Consider the following 22,178-nt stretch of genomic DNA (forward strand, 5'->3'; position numbering starts at 1 on the left):
TGCCTCTGTCCGCACATCGAATCTGTCACCGGCGTGACCGCTACTTCGACCACACCGGGATTGACGCGCAGCTGCATACAATTCTATGATCTGTACAAGGATGATGTCTCCTTGCCTGCATTAGTTAAGCCTGAGAGATGTTGGAGGAGAAAGAAAGAAAAAGAAAAAAAAAGCAGTAAGATGGACTGCTCAATCAGGCTCACAACAGCTTTAGAGGCTGCATTAATGCGAGGCAGCGGGGGCCCGAGCATTTGCGGCTTGCCACTGGAAAGCAGGCACATTAAAAATCCTGCGGAAATCAAATACAACAACTTGAAAGCCTTTTAAACTCCATGAGAGCAGAGAGTTAGAGTGCATTACAGTGCGTACATTAGGAAGTAAGGATGGTTAGTGGTAAATGACATTAATCATGCACCCACTCAGTGTGTTCTGGAAGCTTTTGAAGTGTTGCGGAGTAAATGCTTGAGAGACCTTGAAAGTGTATGAATAACTTCTCATGTCAATCACACAGACATTATGGGCTCGAGTTTTGTTGTTTTTTTCTGTTTTGTTTTTTTAATTACACATTTTATAACAAATTGGAAATACCTAACAATCTCCCAACAGAATTAAAACATCTGGCGATAATGAATGGCATCGGTCAGTTTGTTGAAGTGGCTGCGGTAAAAGCAGGAAAATTGGCCAAATGGTAGGAGCTGCGTAGTTTCAATTATGCCTTTTATATATCTGCTGATGGGTCAGGCTGACCATGCTGACCTCTGCTCAGGACATTATGTGCCCTGCCATAAGGATGTGAAAATCTGAACTGGATCGCCTAGCGATGGACGGAATTGTCAACTCGGTGACTATTTCTGTCACAATGAGTCCAATGCTAAATAAGTATGCACTGATTTCCTGGGGAAGAGATGGCGAGAAGGCCTAACTATTCATTTCCTAAAGCCACTTAATGCTAGTCAGGGTTGCAACCGGGTGCTGGAGTCTATTCATTAACTCACAAGGTGTGGGAAACACCATGGAGAGGGAGCCTGTCCGTCCCTGGAATGAGAGACAACGGTCTACTGAAACAACAATCACCCTCAGCATCTCTGTGCGCTATTTACTATGCATAGCAATAGTGTTTCTTCATGACGGCGGCATCTATTAGATACTTATTTGGTTAAAACAAACCGCATTTTCTCCAGCTGTGACAAACTAACAGCACCACAAAACAATACCAAACAGATGAAAGTGTGAGGTTTTACAATTATTCTGCTACTGTTTTATGTTGTGGGTTACATTTTAAGCCACTTCTTAGAAAAATGTTGCCTTTTTAAACTACTTTGTCAAGTTAACAGCTAACATACTCACACACTCTAACCACCTTACATCATAAATCCATTTTACATCCCGTACTGTAATGTTTGCAAATGATATGGAACTGTAGTTATTCCCACAATCATTGTTCTCCCTGTTCAAGTACCTATGTATCTGACTCACACTTTCACAGTATAATATGAGACCAATACTCCAATACTACTACTTCTTCTTCAATACACCACTTAACTACAAACAACCAATCAGAGCCAGGAGGAGGGTCTTAGCGCAGTCAATCATTCTGGTGTAACGTGTTGCTCACACCCTCTCCGTTGCTCTCTGCTATGCTACAGCTAATTCCCCACATTGCCAATGTTCAGACGAGTTAGCATGGCCACAGATCATTGTGGACAAGCAGTTTTCCTGTAACATTAAGTTGTTTTTCCACTTTTAGCACATTGACCAGCGCGTACACAAACATGATTGACAGTGCTAAGACCCTCCTCCTGGCTCTGATTGGTTATTTCTGACCAGGAGAGGGGTATTTCTGATGATTGCTGTGGGACTACAAGGAGGAGGCAGAAGAGCTTGATTTTATCTATCAAGTTATACCGTCATGACATGGCAACAGGTACAATAAATATATTTAAAAAAAACATATATACTGTTTACAAAAGTTATATACTGCAGCTTCATTAGATGACGTTGTCATCTAGGAACTGAATTTTCATTGTAACAAAACAGAATAAGTCAATGAGGCGCTAAATACTTTCTCACAGCAATGTATTTCCACAACCCTTGTGACCCTGTTCTCATCTACTGACATCAGTAGGTCTATCAGGTCACTATTTCACCCCAAGACTGCCTTCAAACATCAGCATAGAGCTGGCTACAAGTAATTCTCAAGGATAAACCTTGCATTACCATGACAACAATCATGCCCAAATAGGGAAGGACCTATTCTGCTGACATTGTGGAGGAACCGACGCTTTGTTACCCTTTTATAGGGGAAATCAGAGCGTACGACCTCAGAACCCCTGGTACTGATTATTATCACCCTGTTGGCACAGGGCCGTTTCAACAAGACAGCCCCCGTCCGAAACACCGTGTGTGTGTTTCTGCATCGTGTTGGGGCGCCACCTTTGTATCCCAAACATTATCCAATTAAACACGGACAAGCTAAGGTACAACAGCTTCAGGCAGACCCACCACAGAAGAAGACATGGCTGTATGACTGTTTGGCACAAAACTGTCTCTTCTGTCCAGGCCAGAGGGGGCGCCACACTCTACTCAAACTAAGCAATGTTTTGATTCAGTTTTTTACGTTTTTTTTTTTTTTTTAATCCAAAACAACATCAGCTGTAATGAACTTGAAAACCCTAAATGTTGAAAGCATCTGCTGCTAATCAGGCTCGGTGACGGATACCGCAGAGCACCTTAGGGCTTGTTGAGCCGATGCATAACTGAGCAGAGGCAAAACGGTGGGATGGTTTTAATGTGGATGACTGATGGAACGTTTGATGTTGAGATTCTCGCTTCTCTCATATTAGCTAACCTTGCCGTTGTTTAGGTTTTATAGATGCACACTGTGCATCTTCCGTTGTCTGACAATTATGATGCTTACACTGTGTGAAAGCCTCTTACTCTGATAATCAAGCAGATTGAAACAAGAGTAAAACAACTTGAATGGAACTTTCTAATCGTGGCTTAACAAAAAAAAACATTTCCAGAGACAGAATAAAAATGTTGCAGATTTTAAGCCTACATCACATGTTTTAATTCAATTACAGGGAAGAGTGCAGTGTTGTTGTGTAATTATGCTCATTAAGAAAGTAATCCTATTGTAGCTTTTACTCAGATACACATTTCGCTGATCACTGAGGGAATTAAAGCAAGATTACTTTGGCTGCATCACAGATTTTAAGGTTTTAAAGATTAGAAACGAAGATTAGAGGTTGAAACACTAATTAGAATATTTTGCTAGTCTGTATATATATATTTTTTTTAATGACTTTGATGAGTGAAACCCAGACAATGGAGACGAGGCAATAACGTGCCTGTGCGAACACTCATTTATGACGTTTTAGAGAGCTTTGATCTGGAGAGCGAAGATGTAAAGTTACAAAGAGAAAGGAATAAAAATAAAGTTTGATCACATTCCATTAATGTGGGACAGACTGTAATTACCATTATTATGTGTAACCCTTGTGTCTAATTTCCTTCACCCCCAGGAATCCACGCTCTTTTGTTACTAAATCAATTTGACTTTTGAAATCAATGAAGAACATCCAACAGCAAGTGTAAAACATGTTCCCCACCCAACTCTGGCTGTTTAATTAATCACAGGGAAATTAAAAGTAAAAGGAGAGAGTTTGACCTTAGTCCTCCGTCCTCCGAGAGTTAACCCATGTCCGCAGTCCATGACTATTTTTACATTATTTTCAATTATCAGCTGAAACACAGAAACCCTTGGGGGGAAGGTAGCCTCATTTTTCTGCCAAGGCCCCGTCACAGAGTCACATTAAAATCATTCTTTATACACTTCAGCTGCAGAAACAGTCAGTTGGTTCGCACTGGGCTTTTTGTCCTCAGTGTGCTGCATCCTCCATGTTCAAATGCAAGTAGACACTTGAACGGTATCACTTCTGTAAGCAACAAAGTTAGTTTAAGATTTTGGTGTTAAATTAAGATAAATTTAAGTTAAAGTAATGTTTATTTTGTCCATGTTGTAATGCATTTCAGAATATCATCAGCAAAAGTTGACACATGACACATTAGTATAACGAATAAGATTTTTTTCCCTTATGGTCTTGCGTAATAAATGAAAACAACTAGAAACAGGTGTTCAAATTGATCTAACGCAGTTTCACTTAATGTATGGAATTTCTGCAATGACTCAGTTTTTCAGTGTTCTTCAAGTGTATTTCAAGATCTTCTTGTGTTTTCTTTTTGGCATTTGTTCATCCAAATGTTCTCTGTTCATGTCCTTTTCCAACATCCCTCCTTCAATCAAAGACTCTCCATTTCTCTGAAATATTGACATCTCACCGTCTCTTTGACAATCCAGACCGGAACAGCGAGGAATATTAATGTCTGTGCAACAGAAATCGTTTGTTTCTTTTTATGTCATTAAAACGCTATTATTTTACAGTTATGGAAAAACTCCTGCTGCCAGATGGCATTACTTCATAAACCAACCTGCCTGAAATGTCACTGAACAACAAGATAAAGGGGGGGAAAAAGAAGAAGTGAGTTGAATAACAGAAGCGTTCAGCTACAGGCCTAGTGGCCGGGATAATGATACTGTCTTGTTGTGCACCAAATACTTCTACGCTCAGCGTGACAGCGTCTTAATTAATAAACACTCTCGGGGTTCCTCAGTGGACCGGTCGCCTGTGGTGATTGGCAGATGGATTAATATCGTCAAACCCCCGAGACACGTGTCACATTCCACTTGAAGCTATTGCTACTGGTTTCAAGGACAGGTTCAAAACCTCGATGCCTGTCCTCTGACTAACCCCCTCCCCCCAAAAAAGATATGAGTTTGTTCTGTTAAAATATCCTAAAAAAAATAAAAAAAAATAAAAAAAATCAAGTTATACAATAATTTTATCTGTTATCTTGTATTATGTATGAACTTTCATCCTGAACTCTAAGACGGGAGAAGCAACCAAATCACATTCTGGGAACAAAGTGAAATTTGAGTTGCGTTCCATCTTTGTGAATAACAGCATCTGTAAACACGGCAGATGCCGATACTGTTGAAGAAAATCAAAATGTAGCCGTTATCTGCCTGGGGTTGAACTTGTGTGGGATTGTCCTGTGAAAGGTGGGCAGTCGCATCCGAGAAAAAAAAAAAAAAACGCAGGCGTGATTAAATTTCAAACCGTGGCTCAGAGGATGTTTAGCTTCTTGTTTTAGTCTGACCTCCTGCCTCTGCAGCGTTATTGTTTTATTGTTTGGAGACTGCCTGTTTTCAGGGTTTGGTTTGCACCGTTTCCCTCTTCTCTGCCGTCTCTGACAGCCTCCGCTTCCAGTTTGCAAGGGGTGAAACGACGGGGACATACTTTTGTGTTTTGACAGATCTGAGTTAAATGTCTCACAGCAGTTCTGTCTGCGATGACGATTTTTCTTCTTTTATTCCAACTGAAAAAATAAACAGTAAATAGAGCAAGAATGTGAACCACCACCATGGTGGAGTGACTGTTTAACATAGGAATTACTCTCATGGCAGTTACTGATCTAAATACACGACAGAGCTATGGAGGAAAAAAACATGGTGGTCAGAAAATAATATATATATGTGACTAACCCCATTTTAGTTATTGATTCAATTTTACTAATATAAAAAAGCAGATGTTTGCACACACATAAAACCACAAAATCAAGCTAAACTTGTACCGTTTCCCAACAAAAATGTGTATTTTCTGAAGGCCAAATAATTCTTCCCTTTACTTCACTCCTCAAAATCACCTATTTAAAATGTCTTTTAATGTTGAATATCTATCTGATTTCATGTTATTGCTTCTGTTATTGAACAGTGTCTCTGAGTGTCATGAAAAGCACTTTATAAATAAAATGTATTAATTCACAGTCAGATGTGCGTACATTTTTTGTAGATGGTAAAACTGCCTTTTAAGTCGTGCGACTTATTGTTCATTTGGAAGATCTGTTTGTTGCCAAGCTCGAATTTCCTGGCTGATGTCTTGAGATGTTAAAACGTAAGTTTTTTTTTCCTGATTTTGCCATATTTTTCAGATGTGCAACACTCACTCTTGCAGCAAAACTCCACCGATAATGATACATCCACCTTTATACTTTGCAAGTTGGATTTTGTCTTCAGTTACAAGAGATTCTCTTTCTTTCCTTTAGTACAATTTTATTCAGACCACAAGATGTCTCTAAAAACGTGCAAACTATAACCTAGCTTTTTTCTTTTTGCCCTTAGAGTAATGACTTCTTCCTCTGATTGTCCTTTAAGCTAATGCTGATATAAAACTCTCAATTGTTTGCACTTACTTCTCTTTTTTGTTTTTAATGTTTCTGTAAAGGCCAAAATTTCTCTTGCAGACTCGGTTGCTTTAACTCCACTGAAGCCTATCTTTCACTTTCTGAAATCAACATTTTATTTCCTCTCGTTTCTTGCTATGTCCCCCGAGCGGGTTCTCCATCACGCTCGTTCCCTGGCTCAGCTCTGCCTGGGGCTCAACTTCTGAATCCGCTTGTCTTTGGGAGATGATTGGCGGCTGGACTACAGCCAGGGACAGCTGGTCTCTGAGAAACCGTGTCTGTGTTTGGAATACATTAATAGCCGGCGACTCAAGGTGCCTTGATGTAGTTGACAAGGTCGCGCTGCCTTTGACACTCCATCTTCTTTCAATATCCGCTGTGACATTTTGGATGTAGATCTCTCTTTTCAGCACTTCCTGAAATGAATTTAGCCCCCATCCAATTTTAGTTTTTATTGCCTCCACGCTGCATTAGAACGATATTAACACATACCTCTGTCACTCACTGGCGTTGGCATTTCTCTTGCTAAATTGCCTGCTTTTACTGTCGTGGGAAGCACATTTTCCAAGCGTTCCCCTACAGTTAATTCAAACCTTTTCTTTATCAGGGGCGGACAAAATGATGTACCCCTGAGTTTTAATGCAGCATTCGTTATTGTTGCCCAATTACAAACTGCATGTTTACCACTCCACTGGGCCATGGATAATTCAGAATTGCTCGTTTTAAATTAGCTTCTGTGCCAGTCAATGGAGGAACTCTCGCATAAAGGCTTCACAAACGTCACAGAAAATTTTCATTTCTTCATGGTTGATCTATGCATCTCTGCGGGAAAACTGAGGTAATTAAATACCAATTATTATACATCCAGTGGAAATGGTTGTTTTTTTGGGGTTTTTTTTTTTAAAAGAGGGTCCATTGCCATCTGTGGTTGGGACTTAGGCGCTCATGCAAGTTGTCATTAAATAACTTTATGCAAAGAATTGCTTAGAAGGACTCCGTTTGGTACTCTGGAATTACTTATTTCAGTAACAACAGGAATTTATTGTTGTATTCTTCATACCCAGCTTTCGTAAATGCATTGGCAGACTTTGCAAAAATGTTGGTGGATCAGCTATTCAGGAAAATGCAGCAAAATTTAGCACACAATCAGAAAAAACGTCATGGTATCAATGCATTTAAAGTACTCTGACCCCCATGTGGCCAGATTGTGAAAGACACCTCGTTGTGATTTTACAATTTAAAGCTGAAATACTGGGAAAGCCCCATTCAGCGACGGCTTAAATATTTGTATTACAAGGTTAAAAAAAAACAAAAGTTTCTTATGGGATTTGTTTTTTATAGTTTTAACAAGGATTCTTGGCAATAAATCTCAGACATTTGTAATATTCTTTTTACTTCACCTGAAAAAGGAAAATGCACACGTTTCATCATATTTACCCATACAAAACTTCTAAAATCATTTCTGCAGTACTAAAAAAAAAAAAACCCCTTCGTGTAGGAAGTGCGATGGCATGAAGCTGTGTATTTCTTACTAAGAGAACAAAACCTAGGGAAGGCAATTTCTATGCACATACCAACCTGCACTGACTGGCAACAAATGGAGGTTGAGGAATGCGATGTCATTCCACAGCGGTGAGTGACCAAGCTGTAGGCCAGACTGAGAAGAGGTAGCCAGGCTGGTGTTGTTCTGCACGGCTCCACTTTGTTCAATGGTTGTCGTAATATCTTGGTTTTTTTTTTGTTTTTTTTTTACTTTTATCATCGTATCCAAGCAACGACATCGAGCAACAGTCCACAGCTGAAATAAAATGTCTCTACATGTTCGGCATGTGGAGGCACGTGCGGAAGTGGCGACATGTTCAAATGGAAAAAAAAAAGACTTTATTTAGTTAATTTCAATTCTGTGTTGCAGAAAAAATAGGAAGTGCTTTTGTTTTGACAGGTCCTAACAAGACAAGGACCAACAGCAATCCTGACACTACGTGAAGTAAGGTGTTAAAAGACACAATCTCCAAACCACAAACATGCAAAAAAAAAAATATGCTGCTTGATTCAATATGACTGTATTTTCTATGTGTTGTTTTTCTATGCCTCTCATGTTGTTTTTGGTTTGTTGTAATGTTCTTTTCCAGATCATTAGTTAGTTTTCTACAAAGGATAAACAGGATAAGATATAGTTTCCCCTTCCATCACATAACTATTATTTTCTGCTTCACCTGATTTTGCAACTTTTGCATCAAAAAAAAATTTGAGAGATTTTTTTTCTAACATTATTAATAAATTCAAAGGGTCCTCCAGTTCTCCTCAAAGGAATCTACATGACAAGGAATAAAAAAAAAAAGGTGAAAGTGATTTTTCAGAGAGAACGAATAGAAACCCATGACTGTTTCTCAGTCACCAGTCTTCCCAGATGCTGCAAATCAAATAAAACCACAAACATGTTTTTTTTTTCTTTTCCCCCAGAGTTATTGGATTTCAAGTAAAATATGGAAGCTTGGTCTGAGCAGAAAACCTGTTTGTATCATAGCAGTTTGTTGTAAAAGACTGTACTGGAGTATTCTAGGAACCATTGTTAAAGATTTGCTTACATAGCTTTTATTTTTTGGAATATACTCCCTTGTTGAACATTTAAAGGAAATCCTAACACAGCCTTTAACTTGAATTCATTTATCCAGTGAAGAAAAACAATAGTAACACTTTTAATTGATATTTTACATGTGGAATCGCCCGATTTTATCACGTATGTCTCTTTTCACAAACTTTCATCTGTTACAGATAACCATAAACCAATTTGTGCGTCAACTTTTAAAATGTCAAATTGTCAGCTGAACGATCTGCTTTACTGCTAACCATGCCAATCCTGCCTAGATGGATTTGTTATACTGTGATTACAGCAACAGTGGTCGAAGCACATGTCTCACTTTCCTGACTTTTCTTTAAACTTCTAAGCCAATCCAACCTCTAGCATCCGCAGAAAGATCCACCCAGAAATCCAACACAATCACCAGCTACTGTACCAGGAACACCTGTTCAGCTGATTTATCAAACTAGCCAATCATTACTCAGCATACAGAAGAAGTGGGCTTGTTGAAGCTGAAGCTGAGCACAAGATTAAAGAAATAAAGATTCTTTGAATGGAGCATGGTTATTGGTATCAGATGGGCTGATTTCTACAGATAATGGTCAGTAAAAAAAAAAAAAGTGTAAGGACAATATCCTGAGGGTGGCAAGTTGAGTGGGTGGAAATGCCTTGTTGATGTCAGAGTAAATGCCGAGGAAATGGTGGCTTATGGGAGCACCTATTACAGCCAAAGTGGCTATAGGGTGCCCATCTCCTGATGCCCCCCTGCAGCAGAGTATCACAAAGCTCAAATCACCTCAAACTGGCTTCTTGAACCTGTCAATGAGTTCTCTATACTCCACTGGCCTCTGTAGTCACCAGATCTTGATCCAATGAAACTTGTAGAAGAGGTGGAACAGCAGATTAGAATCAAAGTAAACTGTTTAATCTTTCTCTATTGAACTCTAACTTGTTCACTAAGGTTTCTAAAGTCCGGCCTCGAGTTATAGGCCTTCAACTTATATGGAAACCTTCTCAGACTGATGGGCCGGTGACAATTTCTTTTTTAAAGTTATTGTCAATACCCTCCCATCTTGTCATTGTTTTATTACATGCTGGTGTGTTTCAAGGAAACTGAATAATCCTTATAACCTTCGCTACACTGGTGGCTAGAAGCAATTTGTCCTCCAAAAATCGCCCGTTGTGTTTTTTCACCTTGTCATTGTGTTAAACATTGCTGTACACCCCAAACCAGCAAACTGAACAATCGTTCTTCCTGTGAAATGATAGACCTCAAACTGTTTCTAAATACCCGTTTCCGATTGTGGAATCAGTGACTGTGGTGTTTTGTTAACACATGCCTGCTTGCCCCAGACCACCAAACTCCTTGCTTTTACGTTGGCAGTCAGATTGGCTGAACATCGAACAATCAAGTACCTTTGAACAGCAACACCTGGCTGCTACTTTTCCCCTTAAACAAGAGAAGCAACAAGAATATACATATATAATTCCGTCTTTACTGCTTCATTGAAAGACATGAAAACAAACCTTTCCTATTATTACTTGCAAGCCACCAAACAGTGACTGATACTGTAAAATATTCAGGCTTCTGGTCAGCTGGCGCAATTTAGTGTTGTGTGAAACGACTGCCAGTGTATCACCCTGTTGTAAGGCTGACTTTATTCGATCCATCACAGCCAAGGACAGCCCTCCTCCTGTCTTTTGTAGCCCTGATTCGCCGAGTTACTGAAGTCGTCATTGCTTCTTGGGAGGTCTGAGCACGCGCGGCCCAGACTCACCATGAATGACCTCCGCATCTTTAACCCGGCCAAAGCTTCCACCTCCGTAAATGTCATCACATCCCGGCACTGCTGCTTACAACTCTCATACGGTCGCAGATACTCAGTTAAAGTGGGCTCACTTTGAGAAATTTGATATTGCCATGTTGGCCACATTACCGCTTTCGCCTGTACATTAACTCCTTGTTATTTGCTGAAAATTACAGGGCCGATAATGGACTCAAAGTGCTGACAGAAAGCCACAGCTTGGGCAAACAATGGAAGTACACAACCGCCCGAGGCAGTCTCATCAAGCCAAATAATACATTTACAAACATTTTGTTCTCTACAGTACATTAGGCAATTCGGCTTGCCTAACCGCTCTGTGGATAACCCAGAACGATATCAGTCACTGTGGCCAACTGGAGCAGGAGGAAGAGGCATGGCTCTGTGAGGTAAATAAGTGACATTACTATAAATCGCGTTAAGTGACCACTGAGTTTAGAAAGAATCCATGCAGAAACAGCTGGCCTTGCGTGGATATCTACTACTGCAGTCTGGTTTCCCTCGAGGAATAAAATGCTATAAAAGATGATGGCTGTGGAAGACATATCACAACATATCGCCCGGTGATTAAATGTCCAAGCTGCGTGCCGGAGTAGTTATACTTGTGATAATCGCAAACTTCAATGCATTTTTGGAGCTAGTGAAAAAGTTCAGAAAAGTGTGGCGCACATTTGTGTTTTTGCCTCTTAAAGTCTGACACACCTAAATAAAATTAGTAGACACCTCAAGTAACTTTAAGCAGCAGCTCTGGTGAGAAAATGCAAAAATGTAAAACTTTGATCAAGGTTCAAAACCTTACATATAGAGCTGGGCAATATAACTGAAAAACATATGACGACATAAGCATTTCATGTAAGTCAATATAGGAAATTATTGATTAGTGTTATTTTTTTGTTTGTTTTAAATATCTGAAAAACTGGTGATGTGACCTTTCTTGATTTATCCACAATGTTCCTTCAAACCTGAAAGTGCTGCAACCAAATTAACTTGCAGCTGTAATTTCAGAGTTTTAAAAGGCTAAATACAATAGCAGGCCACACTTTTTAGATTCAACATAAAAACATAGCAATATCGCATATCATCTTCCCTCCACGAAACAAATATTTTACACTTTGTTTTGGTCCATATATTAAAACATCTCTATAAAATGCATGGAGGTGTGTGAATACTTTTGCAAAACACTGAAACCAATTGTACATTTTAAAAAGCTTCCCCACCATAAAAAACTGTTCGATAACAATTACAAGTCATATTAATAATATATTCTAAAGAACCAAATGATCATATAGTTAAGAGTTGATCAATTTTTAAATACACAAAGCATTTTGAAGCGAAAGTTGAGCTCATTTCCCAGAACAAAAGACAAAAACGTTCTAAGACGAACATGGGCAACCTCTTTAAAAAATAATAAGAAAAGTACAGTTCTTTGTCTCGATCCTGAGTGACTCCAACACCGTCGCACTGATGGGGACAGTCGCTAATATTAATCTGCTGGCTCTAAGCCGCCGGGAACCAGCCACCGCCTTCAGAGAAGCCTGGAGAATTTCTTTGCAGCTTATTTTTCATGAGATCAGAAAAAAAAAAAAAAAAAAAAAAACATCCAGACTAACAATTTGGGATGCAGCGAGTTATTTTATTTCCTTCATTATCTGTTTAAATTTTTTGTAGTGGAATGGATTTCCAAGTGGCACTTTAGGTTGTCACAGGACCTGAACGTAGTTCAGAGATCTAAACAAATATATTCAACACATTACCTCCAAATGTGGAAAAGAAATGCCAGTTGGCAGCAGCCCCACGGTCTGGAAGCAGCAGTGGGGTTGCAGAATTATGATTATGAAGGCGAAACGCGGTGGCGGCTAATATAATAATATTACAGAACATATACCCCCGGAATATATATTATATATGTTTATCCTGATATAAATAGAGCGCCGTGGACCGGTGGCATTTCAGGCTGGCAGACCACTTTAAGCTGACAACCTAATGTGAAAACTAAAGGCTAGATTTATACAGTTATTTATCAGGGAGAAAATGACGCCAAGTGTTACTTCGAGCTATGTAGCTACAGATCAAGCGGTGGCGTACGTTTTAAAATCAGGATTAAGACCATTTCATATTACATAGCTCGGAATAATGCATGAAGATAACAGTTTTTTCTTCTTCAAAAATTGCTAAAGTGGACAAAAAAGTAAGTAAAAGTAAAAAAGCTTCCCTGAAATTTACCATAGGATTACACAAAGTATGCAAAACTAAATATAGCAGCACAAGATAAAAGTAATAAGGAATACATTCACCTCCAGTTGGATGAAAATTGATATGGAGATATGTCAAGTGAGAAATATCTGAAGTAAAATTTCTGGTACAGAGACTCAGAACACTCCCAGCATGAAGTACGGTAGTGGCCGCATCATGTTATTGGGTTTCCTTTCTTCAGCAGGGATAGAGCAGCTGGTTAAATGACTGTATAAGTAGTTAAAAATAACAATAACACATCAATGAAAACTGAATATGATAGAATATTTAAGCTAGCAATCCAGCAAGCAACCACCATCTGGGCTAAAGACGGATCATTTCCTCTTACTGTGGCTGCTCTCCACACTACTTTGGAAACATTACACCACAAAAAAAATATCGAGAAAAACTAAATTCCATCGGCGAACCCGAATGCCTATTGCTGCTTTACAACTTTCCGCAAGCAGTCGATTCGGTTCTTTCCTATGCGCAGCAGGTTCCGCCGCACTCCAAAGTGCACCGATTACTCCGTCTATCTAAAGAGGCCTAAATGATACGCTTTTAAGAATAATTATTCTCAAAGGCGCGCAGATGAAGCAGAGGAGGAGAGAAGCAGGCGAGCCTGTATGTTCCCGACCTTAGCCCTGATTAGCATAATTGAATTTCAAACGATCAGAGGAGCATTGAGGAAAAGAGGGGGAAGCCATTGAGAGCGTGCAAACGGCGCAAAGTCAGCCCACCTCAGTAATGTGATCTCAGAAAGCGTGGAGGTAAGTTTATTGTAGGGTTGTTGTGGTAAATGCCGTGCATTAAGATGAAGACCTAAAGGAGCATAAGAGGGTGACGTAAGGCTTGTGTTGAAATTCTCAATAATGTGGAATATTAATACTAACCTGTGGATCTCCATTTCAAAATAAAAGCACAACATTTAGTGAACTGTTTTCAACTTGTTGACTCGAGGTTAATTTGCTCATACTTTTTGTGTCACCCTCCCCAACTAGTTAACTCTACTGCACTTCCATTTTGTGCCTTCGTGCCAGCTTTGCTGAGGAAACTATTTTGTCGTCTTGTCTCGTCTCAGGCGTCTCAACTGATCCCATTTGGTATTATTGGCAATCTTCCTGAACAAGCATAAAAACAACATTGTGAGCAGTGTTCTGCACAAGTAATGTAACCTTCTGATGTCTGGTTCTGGAGCGCTGCCATAGAGCGAGTCCAAATCTCTGCTTCTCAGGCACAAAGTAGAGAAAATACGAAAACCAACTTGAAAAGTATCGTTTTAGATACTTTTAGACGAATTTAACCTTCCATCTGACCTACATAATATCTTTTATGGTTTAAAAACAGTAAAGTAAAATGACTGTGTTGTGTTAGAACACTAATTCAGAAAGTAAATCACTATCATAGGAGCAGTGGTATGCAAACTTAGTATTTGAGGGCCACAAAAGATTGATTTATTTTTTACTAAAATGGAAAAAAACATTTCAACATTTTCAAAAACTAAATATGAAATATTTTAATTAAAAAGATGTAGGTGTTATTGTCAGCAAACAAGTCTCTGAAAAAATGCTTTCTGCAACTTGTTGGTTTGCAAGTGAGGCACAAAGTCATTTTGAAGGTCATCTACAAAACACTTTAGACTCGCTGTGAGATGTATTCAAGTTTAAAAAAATAAAGGAAAAATCAATACGTAATGTTTCCATCCTATTTTGAATTAAAAAAAAATTTTTTTGGTCACGATTTCAAAACTGCTTTGGTCAAAGACACAGGTCTATAACTTTTGCAATCCAAAGAGATTTTTTTTTTTTTTGCCCTTTGTCCAGCCAAACAAAAACTTATTGGAGTTGCATGAACTATTGGAAAAAAAAAAAAAGAAGGTTACTTGGCCTTTTGAAAAAAACGCAACTTTTACATTTTTAAAAATAACCATATTTCATTATTTGCCAAAGTTATTAAAAGCCATCGTGGAAGGTCCAAAGACTCAGAATCTCGGTGTGCAATACTTTTTTCTACGATTAGAGAAAATTATTGGGAGCAAATTTACTATTTTTGAAAAGTAAGAAACACAGCAGACAGGTCAGGGATAAAGTGTAGAAGCTTAAAAGCAAATACTTCCACAAAATATTCTCGCCAGCTTCTTGGAGCAATCCCCCGTTTTCTTGGAGAATATTTTAACCCCGGCCCTTTACGACTCTAAGTTTAGGGTCAAGGGGACGCTGAAGAGTTCGGGGTAACATCTGGAGACGGGACTAAATCAAAATGTCAGCGACTCTCGGTTTTGCCAACACTCTGGTCATTCTTTCTTTGCAGCGTTTCATTTTCTCCATCTGTCAGCGAGGCGATGTCGCCCGGCTGTGAGCGGAGAGGAAGTGAGGATGCGCTCCCCCTCGCTCACTTGTCACTATGATAAATGAGCGGAGAGGTGTGGCAGTGGGCAGGGCAGGTTTCTCCTTGCGGAGCAGCAAGACTTCGCTCACGCTGAGGCCCCTGGAGTCGAGATGCCCGTAAACATGCACAGAAAGCCGATCCTCCAGCAGGTGGTATTCTGTCCTTGGCGGAGGAACATAAAGTCAAATCAGCATATATTAGAATGATGGTGGCCATCCCCGAGGACAGACTGTTTTTAGTTATCTGACAAGTGAGAAGTCGGAGGCTCTCTGAAGGGATTCGTGCTCGGCTCTGACGGGGACAGAGCCGGCTGACAGCCAAGCCGGCCCGTCTACAGATAATTGGAGGCGGGCCCCCCGTCCATGACACTGTGTAACTAATATTTACCTCTTCAAAGACGTGATTGATGGACCGCCTGTTCTGATTCATATTCGAGTCACGTCTCCTGCAATCCACTCCCCACATCAACTCCAGGTTTGTTTGTTTTTTTTTTAGCATTTTTGTTAATTTGAATTTGTATTTGATCTTCATGCTAGGTGACACAAATTAAACTAATAAACAAAAAAATCATTAATTGTTACACTATTACACCGTTATATGTAGTAATTCAAATACAAGCTGATAAAGGTTTTTAAATGACTCAGTGCAGTAGCTAAAATTAAAGGACTAATCAAAACTTGAGCCCTGTACGACTCTAAGTTTAGGGTCAAGGGGACGCTGAAGAGTTCGGGGTAACATCTGGAGACGGGACTAAATCAAAATGTCAGCGACTCTTGACAGACTGTTTTTAGTTATCTGACAAGTGAGAAGTCGGAGGCTATTTTTTCTTATACGAAAAAATAATCCTTTTTTCGTATAAGAAAAAAGGATTATTTTGGTAATGTGGAGCTTCAATATGTTTTCAACAAATTCATAATTGCTATGTGTAATTAGCAATTAAAATTAATTTAAAAAACAGTATTTAAGATAAAAATACTTTAGTTAATGCATGATTCTTGTGACGCATGTATCTGTGCTCATACATATAAATACATAAAAAAAATCACATCTAAAGATACGAATTTTTATTGAATTTTTGCACCATTGGGTTTTACTTACTGCTGCAGATGAAACTGTTTGTATTTTAGGATTCCACTGGAGTGTTTTATATTTGAGCTCAAAGTATAAAAATGTGAAACTTCCTTTAGCAGTGTAGGCTCTACAGCAGTAACTTTATTTCATTCACCAACGCTCAGCTTCAGCAGCAGTGAGGATTCATTTGGTAGAAACGTCAGTCTAATTATTTTGTTACATTTCTCCTCAGTTTGTGTTTTTGTCGAGCGTAAAAGATTCAGACCCCCAAGCAAATGTTGACAGAAATAAAAAAACAAAAAAAACAAAACAGTTTTCAAAAAAAAAAAAAAAGTCCACTTAGAAAAATTTCCAAACCAGTCTAGTATCTAACTCTGATTACCATGTATGAAATCCAGTGCAGCCAATTTCCTGCAGGTGTCAAATTAATAGCAAACAGGATGTGGCTGTGTGTAATTTAAACGTAAAGCGTAAATTCTGACGTTCTGTGAAAATGTTGGGGAACAATTGGCATCATACAGGTAAGGAATCATGGCAGATCCATCCATCGACTCAGTGGGGTTGTTTACAAATTCAATTGGTGAGTCACATAAAATCCCAATAAAACGCAGCAGTTTATAGCTGCAAAATGGGGTAAAAATACACATAAAGCAGTGCAAAATCAATGTCAAAAGTGTTCAGTCAGCTTAAGAGCAACATGAGTACAAAACCAATTATTCTTACTAATTAACCGCTTACTACCCCACTCAACTACAAATGCGTGACTGAAGTTATTTCCAGGACAGGCTCTCTCTTGTTTTTTTTTTTATTATTAAACTTGCTCCAGCACAACGCACAAACAACATATGCACAGCAATTACGGCTGCCCTAGAGGCAAATTCAACCTTGAGTCTTTATAGCAGATGTTGGCAAAACATAACAACGCATCACAACAGCGTTAGACGGCTGATTCATTGGCACCAACCAGCTTTCACATTGGTCACTCTTGTCCAACATTCCGAACCGGGTTCTTCTTCCATCCGCCCACACTCGCTCCGTCTTTGGCAGAGTTAAGACATTCTGTTCGTCTCGGAGGGAGCTGGAGCAGAGGTAGCAACGCTCGCGCTTGTGGCACCAGACAGCAGGCGAAGTCGCTTCGTCGGAGGTCGACGTGAAAAATATCGATCGCAACAGGAGGAAACGCTTTTGGTATTGGTCGACCTGGAGACGCTGAAGAAGGAGAAGTATCTACTGCAACAACCTGATCCAGTTCGGCGTGGATGGATAGATGACTCAGCCAGGCCTGGGTTTATGACGTACAATGCTCGTTCATTATTGAAATTAAGACCATGCAGCTTTGGTTGGGCAATTAATCCAACTTGAATTTTGGGATTAATTTAATCTTACAAAAACCTAATAGTAAAAAATAAAATAAAATCAAAACTTTTTTATTGACAAAAAACAGACAATTTAAAATGATTTTCCCCACTTCTACATTGTCCCACGCATTGTAGTCACATGACGAAATCAACTACAAAACCGGAAAATAACGAATTTTGAGGTGATAAATGAAGGTGTTCCCTAACAACACACAAAGGTGTTTCTACTCTTTTATATGACGATCAGAACAGGGAGACTGGACTGGTTGCTGCAGCTTCCTGAAAATTAAATTAAGTTGGATTGGATTTGGATGTCGATCGATTGATGACCTGTGGTGCTGTGATAGGTAGAGACTCAAACACTCTTTCCTAAAAGCAGCTGTGTGAATGGAAGTAGTTGAAAGTCTCAGTTTTTGGACACAATCAGTCCGTGTGTCACTCAAAAGATTTTTTTAAGATTTAAACTGCACATTATGATGCAACTATTAAAACAAGTCAAACTCAAAGCCTGCCTAGAGTTAGTCTTTACAAAACAACTTGATGTTTGCCTCTAAAAAGCCACTGCATGCCAGCGCTGCATACGTGATGGTTAAAACCAAGTAGAAGTGCTGCAATAAAGTCTTTTGATCTTTTGGCTCAGACATGAAGAGAATAAAATTTTAGATTAAATTTAGAGAGATTTCATAAGGTGGTCTGTGCCATTAGACGTTTTCTTTTGGTAGAGAACATAAAATATAAAAAAGTTCAGCAAAACAAGGCACCGTCTCACCTGAGAAAATTCCCAGGAATCGTTTTGATGATCTGGCTGCTGACTCGGCAAGATTTATCTGTAGTAACTGCGCCATGAACTCTGTTGTGCTTCTGTCCCTCAGGCTTGGCTTCTTTCTTCCCTCCAAGATTCCAGTTGTTTCGCATGCCTGGGGCAAAAAGTATCGCTATCAAAGACGGTTTATTGTGGAAGGAAAGAAATCCACCCCTCCACACACTCACAGTCATATGGCGCGTCTGTGTGAGAAAGGAAACAGCCAATTTTCAGTTGATAACCATTGGCATAGAGAATGTCATTATTCACATATCAATAATGTAATGTAGGTGGAGCTTCAGAGGGAGTAGCTCAAAAAGTCTTCCTGAATATAAATGTGATTTTTTAAAATTATTTACCTTCCAAGTTATAAAAAGTACCCAAGTCAAAGTCTTTTTTCCTGTTGGTAATTTGGAAAATGATAACAAAAAACGTCAATCTACCATCCAGGTTCTGAGAAATGGATTTCGTGACACAGACGAGGGCTCAGTGGCGCCTCCGGTGGTTAGGCTGAACATACACCAGGCTCAGGCTCAGTTAGTGAGCAAAACTTTAGTCTCACTGCATGCATTTAGCCCTCAACATAATTAATTTACATCCCCAAATTTCAGCTGGGATCAATCAAAACCTGGACCAGTTCTTGCTTCATGGAATTCATGTTTCGTGTAGCTGACCTCACAAAACAGACATAGATGGACCATATATCACTGTTATTTTTAGCTGAACCTAGAGTTGTCATTACGGTTTTGATCCAAAACTGTCTGGAGACCAGTGTCCCTCATTCTTGCTACAGTCACATCACAAGACTTCATTATAAATGCATGTAAGCATTCCCTTCTCTCTCCAGTGAAAGATCAATGCCAAACGAGGTTATAAAATGGTAACCACATCTCATTCTATTTTTATGAGTCCGTTAATTTAAGAACCTCTGGTGCGCCAGATATTCATGAATATTGGATCAAGGGATAAGTGACTGAATATTGTAGTGAGTTGGGTGATTGTATGAACAGGGAGAGCGGATGATTAGCCTTGGGGGCTAAGTTGACACGAGGCTGCATCTGAGGCTTAGAGGTAAGCCCAGTTAAAGGTGACGACCAAAACAAGTTTAGGAGAAAGTACGTGATACGTGACATACAATGCGATGATTGGCCAGATGGAGTTTGTAAGCCTCACTTAATATGGTTACCATTTGCCAATATGGACTTGGTTATAGGTTATCAACATTAATATGCTTGTTAATTGGGTGATTTAGTATTACTAATATTGCAGGTATGGGCCTTTTATTGATCTGAAGGTATGTCAGTATTTAACTAATTACTTCTGCCCCAAAAGTAATTTTCTACATTCTACCCGTATTCTTTTGTAAGGAAATATGGTTATATAACTCTAATAAATAATATATACCACCAGGAAATGAATTAGCATCGTTTTAGCTTAAAACTTTTAAGAGTCAACAGGCCCAATTGATCACACAACAATATTCAACTGAATGAAATCACACCTGAGAGTTGAACGTTTTTAGAAGCATTTATCGCCCTATATTCAAGGAAATACCCAACTGCAACACATGAGCACCGAAATGGTTTGTTTACAGGTGCAACATACGACTAGGAAGGGAGGAAATTGCAACGCGCCAATATAAAATGAGGGTATGATTTGGCACAGAGTGAAATGACTAGCGAGAAATGATGATTTTCACAAGATGTAATAATAATAGTAAAAAAAATAAAATAAAATAAAAAGACCTCTTGGCTCCACAAAAATAGACTTGGAAAGCGTTGAATGGCACAATCGACATGCGTCAGTGTTTCCTTGATTGTGAATTCTTACAGCTCAGGTTCTCTGGCTTCATGAAAAAACCCGGCATGTTTTTAAAATTTAACCTCTAGAGAAAAGCCTCAGAAGTGAGTAGTGAATCACCATGAGACCGGGCACCGAAACTCTCCTCGTTCTCATCATGAATATTTATATCATTAGTCATCGCCAGCGTTATTTTTTATTTTTTCAGTTGCAGTTCAACTTTCACAGCAAGTCGCAGCAACGAATTACACATTTAAGAGGTACAAACAGTGTGGTTTTGTTACACAATCATGCAAAATTCAAAGTTCCCACTCGAACGGCGGATGCTTGAATCCTCTCCCTGCATAATGGTGGCGGCTTAAGTCTGGAGATGGAACCGTGATCAGAGCGTGGTGACAGCCCAAACCAACAGACACACACAAAACGCTACACACTCCAACCAGAATAGCAAGCAGCTGACAGACAAGTTCAGACACATGAATACAGGCACCTGTCCATCTACCTGTCAACACATACACACGCTCAGATCTCCACACAAAGCCCCCCTGCTCTGCCTCCCCCCATCTCCTTCCTCCTCTTCGGCTTCTCTTCCCCTGGCAGCTCAGGTGTTTTTCTCCTTCCTTATCCTGAAAGGATACCTCTAGCTAATCAAGATGTTATGAGAGAGGAGCTTTCAGTGTTCCACAGATGCGGCACTGTCGTGTCGAGCCGCAATTTTTGGAGGCACTCTTCAGCCTAAAGGATTTATGTTTGATTGAGTGCAGCTACTTACCGCTCCACTCGTCGCCTTTTCTGCTGCGCGGCAGCAGCCAGACTCCAAAACGAGCTAGCTGCGGTTGTTTTTCTATGTTTGAACTGAAGTATTCATGTAGCTCTTGTGTTTTTTAAAACTGCTTTGCTGCACTAAATATTTGTAGCTTTGGTTATGCTTCTAGCAACGTGACACTGGCACGTGAACTGCGTTATTTCCCCCAGGTACTCGGGTTTCCACCAAAATTCCAAATACTAAAGTTAATTGCTGACTGGAAATTTCACAATGTCCATCCAGATTGTGTTGTTTTGCATCTAATTAAGCAAAAAAAAAAAAAACGGCACCTAAATGTGAAGAAATAAGAGCACCTGGTGTCAAAAATCTTCCCAGGCCACATACAAAGCTATCAAAAACATACATTTCTTTCATTTCTGTTTTCTTTTTATTACTTTTAATTAAACAACAAAGATGACCTGAGCAAACATAAAAGCAGATTTTCAAATTATGATTCAAGTTTTTCAATGATAATAGCCTGACCCTATGTACAAAGTAATTGCTCCCCACATTACGCTCCACCAGGACATGATGACCGCCAGACCTGTACAACCAAGTAGTTTCCTAAACTTATCTGGCAACATAAAGTACGCTAACAAAATGCAAAAAGGTATAAAGAAAGTCCAGATGACAGCTGGCCTACAAAAATTAAGTTTTGTCACCCAATAACATTCAAAATCCTAGTAAAATTTACAACATACATTGACTTTCTAGGAAAGACTCCTTCCCTAGAAGGAACGTAAAGATTTTAGGTTTCTACTTGATTCTAAAGAAGTTATTAAAACGTTTTGTTCAATGAGATGGGTTTCTGTGTTATTTTAGATCACCTGTATTTTTTTTTTATAAAATATGATTTTACAGCAGAGTACACAAGTCATAAAATTGGGATTATTAACCTTAAGAATGTGTAGTATTTCTTAAACTGTAGAACTTGATGGAGGAACTTCCCTGTTCAGCAGTAATATAACCAAGGAAGCCTGTTTTACCTTAAGATCTATAAATTTATCAGTTTGTC

At 39.2% G+C, this 22,178-nt stretch overlaps 1 protein-coding gene across 1 annotated transcript in view; it reads right to left on the reverse strand.

Annotated features, from left to right (window-relative positions):
• cald1a (caldesmon 1a) overlaps nucleotides 1-18,647 on the reverse strand; it is a 126,883-nt gene extending 108,236 nt beyond the window's left edge. The window contains exon 1 of the mRNA XM_016664054.1: nucleotides 18,526-18,647. The gene's annotated coding sequence lies outside the window, so the exon portion shown is untranslated. The remainder of the gene's footprint in view (nucleotides 1-18,525) is intronic.
• Nucleotides 18,648-22,178: the final 3,531 nt, after the last annotated feature.

The sequence above is a fragment of the Poecilia formosa genome, unplaced genomic scaffold (genome assembly GCF_000485575.1).
Source record: "Poecilia formosa unplaced genomic scaffold, Poecilia_formosa-5.1.2 Scaffold9, whole genome shotgun sequence".
NCBI lineage: Eukaryota > Metazoa > Chordata > Actinopteri > Cyprinodontiformes > Poeciliidae > Poecilia > Poecilia formosa.